The sequence below is a fragment of the Heterocephalus glaber genome, unplaced genomic scaffold (genome assembly GCF_053883595.1).
Source record: "Heterocephalus glaber isolate CG9 unplaced genomic scaffold, H.glaber_assembly_v1.0 deba00001504, whole genome shotgun sequence".
In the NCBI taxonomy this organism is placed as follows: Eukaryota; Metazoa; Chordata; class Mammalia; order Rodentia; family Bathyergidae; genus Heterocephalus; species Heterocephalus glaber.
This window is the reverse complement of record NW_028258324.1, coordinates 52,367,355-52,376,868: the sequence shown is the minus strand read 5'-3', so window position 1 is coordinate 52,376,868 and position 9,514 is coordinate 52,367,355. Positions and strand designations below refer to the sequence as shown.

The following is a 9,514-nucleotide window of genomic DNA, read 5'->3' as shown; positions in this document are numbered from 1 at the left end:
TTGAATTGACCTAAACCAAAAGAGAGGATCAAAGAAAATTCCAGGATAATTCAGGAAAAAAACTTTTCCCTTGGTCTATATTATCTAAAAGTGAAAATTCTATTTTTACTTTCTCTTCTAGTCTGAAAAAACAAATAATGATCCTAAATCCTCCAATTTTGTTGTGTGCAAATACTCAGTATAAAATGAATATTTTTCCATAGGGACTGAAGTATTTTGGCAGTTGTTCAGCTCACTAGATGTGCTATTAAAACAGCACAACTGATTCAGCAGTTTCATTCAGGTGCAGCTTTGCCTAATGTTGCAGGCCTCCTGCAATAATGTAGAGACATAAGTAGGAAATTCAGTGACTATACCAGTTACATAGTCATTAGGAACAGGCTCCATAGTGACTTAAAGTGATTTTCTTAATTATAATTTCTCCCTTTTTGATTATACTTGAGCCTTAAATTATAACTGACTACCTTCCCTGAGTTCACAACAGACCTCATGCAGACCTTTAAGCGTATATAAAGAAGAAAACAGATGTTAAATATCTTTCACACCGAAAATAGGAGCAAGGACAGAACACGATTAGCACCAAAAATGTCAGCTGCATTTACCAAAAAAAAACTGTTTTCCTCACATCTTTTGGAGGTTTTTATTTCTGTTTGAAAAACATTTTTGCTGCCCCTCTCCTTCTCCTTCACACCCTCCCTCTGTCCCTGCCAGGCTCCACCACCTTAATGAACCCTGGTCTCTGGAAGGGATATACATCTGGAGGTGTTATCTGCCAAGGTCTCAAAAGCTGTTAATAAGCGACAGGACTGGGGTAGATAGCCACCAAGGCAGGGTGGCTGTCCCAAAGTATCCACTCCTTGGTAAGGGGTCTTGGTCTCCTGGACAGTTCAGCCTTCTGCACACAATTGCAAGCCATCAGAGGCAGATCATGTTGCCCACTTTTTACTGGTGACCTTGAGATCCTTAGAGAATTTCTACCACATGAGAGTAAGTAGTAATACACAGAGTTTTAAAATTTCAATAAGGAAGAAGGAGAAAATAGGGAAGAAAGTCAAAGCCTTCCTCCAGCATCTATGAAACAGGCTCAGATTATCAGTCCTCCGGCATCATTTTGTCTTCTCTCCAGTTGAATTATGAATGATTCATAACTGATGGCTCTGTACTGCTACTCTATTGCTTTTTAGGTCCTGCCTCCTACCAGCACTGGGAAAGAAGGTCCACTGATATGAGGATCCTATAGAGAGCAAGTGGGATTCATAACTTGGGGTCTGTAAACATCTTCCTACCCCATGCCAACAACCGGGATATCTAATCTTTCAGAATTCACATGTATGGCGATAGGAAACCAAAAACCCATAAAGAAGTCTCTGAGAGTGATGGTGGGAAAGAAGAATGCCAGCCACCTAATTTCCAAAACACATCCTTACAGGCAGAGAGTTTGCCATAAAAATAACTGAAAAAAAATCTGTTGACCCCATCTAGACTACAGAAGCTCTTCAGAGAAGAATAATGAGTATTTTAGATCATCCAAAGATAGTAAAATTGTTTGAAGTCATTAAGACTGAAAAACCACTCTACTTAATGATGAGATATGCAAATGAAGATGAAATACGTGTCTATTTGTTACACATGGAAGAATGAATGAAAAAGAAGTGAGAGCTAAATTTTTACAGATTGTATCTGCAGTACAATATTAACACAAAAAAGGGGATTGTTCACAGAGACCTCAAGCCTGAAACCTACTGGTAGATGTTGATATGAACACTGAAATAGCAGGTTTGGTTTTAACAATGAATCTCCTGTTGGCAATAAACTAGGCACATTTTGTGGTAGTACTCTACATGGAGAGATCTTCAAGGGAAAGAAGTACAAGGGGCAGGAAAACCTTCTCAAATGTGTCCTGATGCTAAGCCCAAAGAAGCCTGGCACTCTAGAGCAAATCCTGAAGGATGGGTGGATCAATGCAGGGCATGAGGAAGATGAATTTGAACCATTCATTGAACAAGAACTAAACATCTCAGATGAGAAAAGAATAGACACTATGATAATAAGGGGATACTCTGAAGAATAAATACAAGAATATTTTAGTAAAACGAAAGATGATGGTATTATAGCTATGTGTTTTTTCCTGGGGAGAAAATCATCCAAGCTGCAAGTGAGTGACTCCAGTCCTAGCAGCAACCTTATCCTTGCCAAGGTGTGGCCAAGCAAAGACCTGAGAACAGCACTGGCTGGTCTCCTTGCCACAAAGCAGAGAGAAGCTTTGCATCAAGCTAGAAGCAGAGATGGTACTGTGACCATACTGGAGCAGCTATTCCTTTAGTTGTTGCACATCCAAAGAGGAGTCAGACCAGCACCTCACATAGTGACCTCCAATGAGGTGGAATTCCTTCCCAAAATTCTAGCAGCAGTGCTGTAGAAGAAACAGAATTGCTCCAGTCAGTCTCATACTTGGGAATGCAAGGAATCCCAACAATGCAGATACTCTTGAATGCAAGAAGAGACTTTCTGTGCCCAGAAGCAACACAATATCTGGTGGAATGATGCAGAGAAACACATTTGATTGAGAGAACTATTGCAGACAGACACTCGGTGATTCAGAATGGCAAGGAGAGCAGCACTACTTCTGATCAGAGAAGTCCAATTGTTTCAACCCCAATATTAGCAGCTGTGACCACCCTGGATGAAAACCACTTTCCAAGAGGTCCTGCCACTCCTAACACTTTCCACAGCTAGACCTGGGAGTGGAGAACTGCAACTATGGCCCACCTATCTCACCCAGCCTGTACCACAAAGACATACCAGTGTCCCAGACTCAAAATTGAGGCTCCACTAATCTTTTTTAGTAAATTAACTTCAAAACTCACAAGCTGTCTCAATTCATTCAAAGAAAATTTAGCCAAGTAAAGGAAGCAATATATTGAATCCAAATGTATATGGTTATTGTAATAAAGAAGTACAAGTGTGGCCATTTGCTACTTACCTCTGTGAAGAAAAAAGTTAACCTAATGGGTCTGAGATTGCTATCTTTTGAAAGCCCTGATTACATGGTCAGCCTTTGATTTGTATCTGAAAGCTTGGATTTTGGGTGAGTTCCTACCATTTGAGAGGTATTTGGGAATAACTCACTGTGCCTAAACTATTATTGTGAGCAATAGGATTTATGCTGATAATCTGCTTTCCTTCTGGAAATCTGGAATTTTTGCAAATGCCAACCTAAGTTGCATCTATGACCAATACCTGATTAAAAACCCTGAGGGTTGCGCGGAAGACGCCGAATCACCCCGCTGCAGCTGCAGACAGGCAGGTCTGGCCATGCCCTACTGAGGTCCCCAGTCACACGGAACACGCCGCATCACCCCGCTGCAGAAGGCAGCCACCTGGTTCCACACTACAAAGACACAGAAGACACCAGACCACCAGACCAAGGTACTGAGTCCCACTGCTCCCAGCCCAGAGGTAGGGGCTTCTGAGCCACCATCCCACTGCTCCTGGCCCAGAGGAAGGGGTGTCCTGGCCACCATCCCTCCCGCTGCTCCCAGCCAACAGGAAAGGACTTTGGGGGCACCATCCCTACCGCTGCTCCAGGCCCCTGTCCCACCTCACCCAGCTCAGAGGAGGTAATCTATGCAGGTGATAACAGCCCCCCGCCCCAGTCGAAATGAGAAAACACATAAATAAGTCTCAAAATCAGACTTCCAGATAACCTACAGCAACCCCAAAGGGAAATGAGATGGAACACTCTGATACTCAACCACCTGGACCCACTGAACTGGCAACAGAAGGGGGTCTGGAAAAAATGAAATCAGAAATAATTTCTCAGATAACAGGAGAAATTGTGCCCCTAGTGCAAGACATGATTAATCAATCTAGAGAGGAGCTCAGGAACATGATGGAATCTCAACATAGAAAACAAATGGAATCCATAAAACAGATGCAAATAGATTTCCAGGACATGAAAAACTCCATTGAAAGTCTACACAGCAGAATGAGCCAATGTGAGGACAGAATTTCAGATATAGAAGATAAGATTGCAATTAGTGACCAGGAAAAGAAAAATTGTTTCAAAATTATAAGGGAACATGAGAAATCAATCCAGCAGCTGCTAGATGATGCAAAGAAGAATAACATAAGACTGATTGGGCTCAATGAAGAAACAGGAGAGAGAGGAGATGACATAAAAAATCTCTTCACAGAAATAACAGCAGAAAACTTCCCAAGCAGGGGAAAAGAGCTTGACATACAGATAAGTGAGGCATATAGGACTCCAAATAGCCTTGATCAAAAAAAAATCTACACATAGGCATATAATTGTTAAGATTCCAGAAACTCAACAGAAGAACAAAGTTCTACAAGCAGTAAGAGAAAAGAAACAAATCACATACAAAGGAAAGCCCATCAGAATCACAGCAGACATCTCAACACAAACCATCAAGGCAAGAAGAGCTTGGAGTGACATATTCCAAGCCCTAAAAGAAAACAGCCTCCAACCCAGATTGATGGACTCTGAAAAACTATCTTTCAAAATGGATGGAGAAATAAGATACTTTCATGACAAAGAGGACCTTAGGAACTTCGTAAATACCAAACCAGCACTCCAAAGAATTTTACACAATAGCCTAGGAACAGACATTGAGGATCACAACCCCAGGAAGCAAAGCAGAATGAATCCATTTGGCATGACAAGAAAATAAATGTAAAGGGGGAGAACCCAACAAAAGGAAAAAGTCATGGCAATGACAAGCCAATATGTTTCAGTTATAACCATCAATGTTAATGGTCTCAATTCACCAATCAAAAGAAATACACTAGCAGAATGGGTCAAGAAGCAAAATCCAGCAATATGCTGCATATAAGAAACACACTTCATTCAAAAGGAAACTCATAGACTGAAAGTTAAAGGGTGGAAAACAATACTCCATGCGACGGGAACCCGAAAAAAAGCAGGAGTAGCTATCCTCTTTGCAGATCAAGTGGATTTCAAACCAACACTGATTAAGAGAGACAAAGAAGGACACTAGATCCTTGTAAAGGGAACAATCCAAGAGGAAGAGATGACAATCATAAATATCTATGCACCAAACACTAGTGCCCCCAACTATATAAAACAAATACTAACGGACATGAAAAGTCATATATGCACTAATACAATTGTAGTGGGGGACCTCAACACCCCACTGTCACAAATAGATCAACTAGACTAAAAATAATGAAATACTAGAACTCAATCGAACTCTTGAACAAATGAACTTAACAGATATTTACAGAGTCTTCCACCCCACAAAATCAGAATACATATTCTTCTCAGCTGCACATGGGTCATTCTCCAAAATAGACCACATACTCACACATAGAACATGTTTAAGTAAGTACAAAGGAACTGAAGTTATCCCCTGTATTTTATCAAACCATAGTGTGATGAAATTGGAGATCCATACCAAAAGACACTCAAAATATTGCATAAACCTGTGGAAATTGAATAATACACTTCTGAATAACCAATGGGCCACAGAGGAAATTAAAGAAGAAATCAGACAGTTCCTTCAATTAAATGACAAGGACAATACAACATATCGGAATCTATGGGACACAATGAAAGCAGTCTTACGAGGGAAATTCATAGCAGTGAATATGCATATTAGGAAAACAGAACAAGCCCAATTAAACAACCTCATGCTGAACCTCAATCTTCTAGAAAAAGAAGAGCAGGACAACCCCAAAGCTCATACAAGGGTGGAAATTATAAAGATCAGAGGAGAAATCAATGCAATGGAGACTAAGAGAATGATACAAAAAATCAATGAAGCCAAGAGTTGGTTCTTTGAAAGAATCAACAAAATTGACAAACCTTTAGCCAACCTTATCAGAAAAAGGGAAGAAAAGGCCCAAATCCATGCAATTAGGAATGAAAAGGGTGAAATTACAACAGATCCAGCAAAAATCCAGAGGATCATCAATACCTACTTCCAGAACCTATACGCCAATAAGATGGACAACACAGAAGAAATGGACAGATTCCTAGATACATGTAAATTACCAAAGTTGAACAAAGAATACCTAACAATTCTGAACAACCCAATATCAACCAATGAAATTGAAAATGTAATTAAAAACTTATCAACTAAGAAAAGCCTGGGTCCTGATGGCCTCACTGCTGAATTGTACAAGCCATTTAGAGAGGAACTGCTGCCACTACTGTTTAAACTCTTCAATGAAATTGAAAGGGAAGCAATACTCTCAAATTCATTCCTGGAAGCAAGCATAACTTTGATCCCCAAAGCAGAGAAAGACCCAACCGAAAAAGAGAACTATAGGCCAATCTCACTAATGAACATAGATGCAAAAATCCTGAATAAGATAATGGCAAACTGAATGCAGAAGATCATCAAGAAGATCATACACCCTGATCAAGTGGGATTCATCCCAGGGATGCAGGGATGGTTCAATATACAAAAATCAATCAATGTAATACACTATATCAATAGAGCCAAGGACAAAAACCATATGATTATCTCCATAGATGCAGAAAAAGCATTTGACAAAATCCAACATGCATTTATGATAAAAACCCTACAAAACATTTGAATAGATCGTCTCTACCTCAAACTGATAGAAGCCATCTAGGAAAAACCAACAGCCAATATCATACTAAATGGTCAAAAACTAAAATCCTTCACACTAAAATCAGGAACAAGACAAGGATGTCTACTATCACCACTCTTGTTCAATATAGTTCTGGAAACATTAGCCTTGCAATTAGACAAGAGAAAGAAATGAAAGGAATAAAGATAAGTAATGAAGAAGTCAAACTGTCATTATTTGCAGGTGACATGATACTCTATATAGAAGACCCCAAGAACTCCACCAAAAGTCTTGTGGACTTAATAACCAAATTCAGTCAAGTAGCTGGTTACAAGGTCAACACACAAAAATCAATAGCTTTCCTCTACACCAGTGACAGACTCACTGAGAGAGAAATAGGGCAAATAATTCCTTTCACAATAACATCCAAAAAACTGAAATACATAGGAATCAACCTAATGAAAGAAATCAAAGACCTCTTCTCTGAAAACTATGGCATTCTGAAAAGAGAGATTGAAGATTATATTAGAAAATGGACAGACATCATCTGCTCCTGGGTAGGAAGGATTAATGTAGTGAAAATGGCCATACTTCCAAAACTGCTATATAGATTTAATGCAATTCCAATTGAGAATCCAGCAGCATACTTCATAGACCTTGAGAAAACAATCCAAAAATTCATTGGGAACAAGAAGAGACTCAGAATAGCTAAAGCAATTCTAGGTAACAGAGACATGGCAAGGGCTATCACAATCCCCAACCTGCAACTCTACTACAAAGCTACTGTGATAAAAACTGCATGGTACTTGCAAAGAAACAGACTTGAGGACCAGTGGAACAGATTAGAAGATGCAGAAACAATGCCAGACAAACTCAACCTTCTCATCTTCGATAAAGGAGCCAAACACCCTCACTGGAGGAAAGATAGCCTCTTTAATAAATGGTGCTGGAAAAATTGGGCTTCAACTTGCCAAAGATTAAAACTAGACCTATATCTCTCACCATACACTAAACTAAAATCAAAATGCATTAAAGATGTAAATATTCAAATAGAAACTCTGAACCAGTTGGAACAGAGGTTAGGTAGAACCCTTGAAGACATCAGTGTAGGAAAAGATTTTATGAACAAAACCTCAGTTGCCTGTGAACTAGCACAAACAATCAACTAGTGGGATCTCTTCTTATTAAAAGGCTTCTGCACAGCAAGAGAAGCCACCAGCAGTGTGAAGAGACAACCCACAATGTGGGAAAAAAATCTTCACCTGCTCTTCCTCAGACAAAGGTCTACTATCTCAAATCTATATAGAACTTAGAAAGATCAGACCTCCCAAATTTAAAAACCCAATCCAAAAATGGGCATCTGAAATGAACAAACATTTCTCAGACAAAGAAGTAGAAATAGCAAATAAATACATGAAAAAATGTTCAACATCACTGGTCTTTCCAGAGATGCAAATGAAAACAATGCTGAGATTCCACTTCACTCCAGAAAGAATGGCTGCTATCATGAAATCAACCAAGAACCAATGCTGTTGGGGCTGTGGGGAAAGAGGAACCCTCCTCCACTGCTGGTAGGAGTATAGACTGGTGCAACCACTGTGGAAATTAGTATGGAGATACCTCAAAGAACTAGGACTGGAAATCCCATTTGACCCCGGTATTCCACTGCTGGGGATCTTTCCCAAAGAATTAAAAGAATCATACCACAGTGATATATGTGTGCCCATGTTCATAGCAGCACAGTTTGTAATAGCTAAAACTTGGAAACAGCCCAAATGCCGATCAACTGGAGACTGGATAAAGAAAATGTGTTTTTTTTTTTAAAATAGAGTACTACTCAGCCATCAAAAATGAGAATTTAGAGACATTTATAGCTAAGTGGATGCACATTGAGGTGATACCCTTAAGTGAAATAAATAGGACACACATGAATAAATACCATATAGTTTCTCTGGTATGAGAAACTGAAAGTGTAAATAAGGGCTAAATGTATAATAGGTAATGTGAAATAGGAAGAAAAGGTCCAAAGGGGTAGGGGTAGTGGGAGGGGCAGGGGGAAGGAAAGAAGGGAAAGGAAAAATGCTGAGAAATGGAAAAAATGGAAATAAAGTCTTTGTAAATAGGGAAGGGTGGAGGGGGTGAAGGGAGGGCTAGGAATGGGGAAAAAATAAGAACCAAGATGCATTATGTAAATGTACAATTCCTAATGAGAAATATAATTGTGTTGTATAACTACAATGTACCAATAAAAGAAGTTAAAAAAAAAAAAAACCTTGGGAATTAGTCTTTAATGGATTTACTTAATAATAGACAGTATTTCACACACATTGTGAAACTCTTTCCCAAAAGAATTAGGCAAGTCTTCTGTGACACCACCAGAAGACTTTGATCCTAAGCTGATTTGATCTGGTGTACACTTCATGTACGTTTGCCTTTTGTTGGCATTGTTTTGCTTTCTTTTACTGTAATAAATAATAGATATGAGGACAAATATATGCTGACACTGATGAATCCTTCTAGCAAGTAATTGAACTCAGGGATGGGTTGTGAAGGGGGTACTCTCTTTTCTTCAGCACATCCTCTATCCCTTAAATAATTTTGTACATACCAATCAAGCATCCTATTCAGGAAAACCTGTAAATCATCATCATGTAAGTTGCCAAAATATGTACTATGTTGTCCAGCATAAGATCTTACACATTGTTGTGATTTGTGTTTCTAAATCTGGTATGCTCCATCTATTGTATTTCTCTTTCAAAACTCAGTTATTTCTAATTGAAGTTCAACAATATGTAAATTAATGTCTAGAATCTTAAAGAGGTATATTTTGAGGAATAACATTCAAGATACTTGTGATTTATTTTAAGAGGCAGAGTTTTATATAATGAATAATGTTAACCTCACACAAATTATTCTTGGTAAACCCATGCTA

The 9,514-nt window shown here is 39.0% G+C and overlaps 1 pseudogene; it reads left to right on the top strand.

Moving 5' to 3' along the window:
* The first annotated feature begins 1,193 nt into the window (after positions 1 to 1,193).
* On the top strand, positions 1,194 to 2,907 carry LOC101699854 (MAP/microtubule affinity-regulating kinase 3 pseudogene; annotated as a pseudogene).
* Positions 2,908 to 9,514: the final 6,607 nt, after the last annotated feature.